The following is a 234-nucleotide window of genomic DNA, read 5'->3' as shown; positions in this document are numbered from 1 at the left end:
ACCGCTGCTGGGCGCCCTCCGCCCACCGCAGGGGACCCCGCCACACGCTGCATTGCTGCCTTTGAACCTGTATTTCCTCCCACTGTTCTCCGAGTAAAATACACTTTGGAGACGTTTGGATTCTACTGTTTAAATATTGATGCCCCGTCGTCAGCCGGCTGCCTTCTCGGCAGCGCTTTGGGCGGCCAAGGGCTGCGTAAATGCGAGCTGTTTGCCTTATTGATAGGACAGGGG

Source organism: Myotis brandtii, unplaced genomic scaffold (assembly GCF_000412655.1).
Source record: "Myotis brandtii unplaced genomic scaffold, ASM41265v1 scaffold797, whole genome shotgun sequence".
In the NCBI taxonomy this organism is placed as follows: domain Eukaryota; kingdom Metazoa; phylum Chordata; class Mammalia; order Chiroptera; family Vespertilionidae; genus Myotis; species Myotis brandtii.
The sequence above is the reverse complement of the archived record's forward strand: the minus strand, read 5'-3'. Positions refer to the sequence as shown.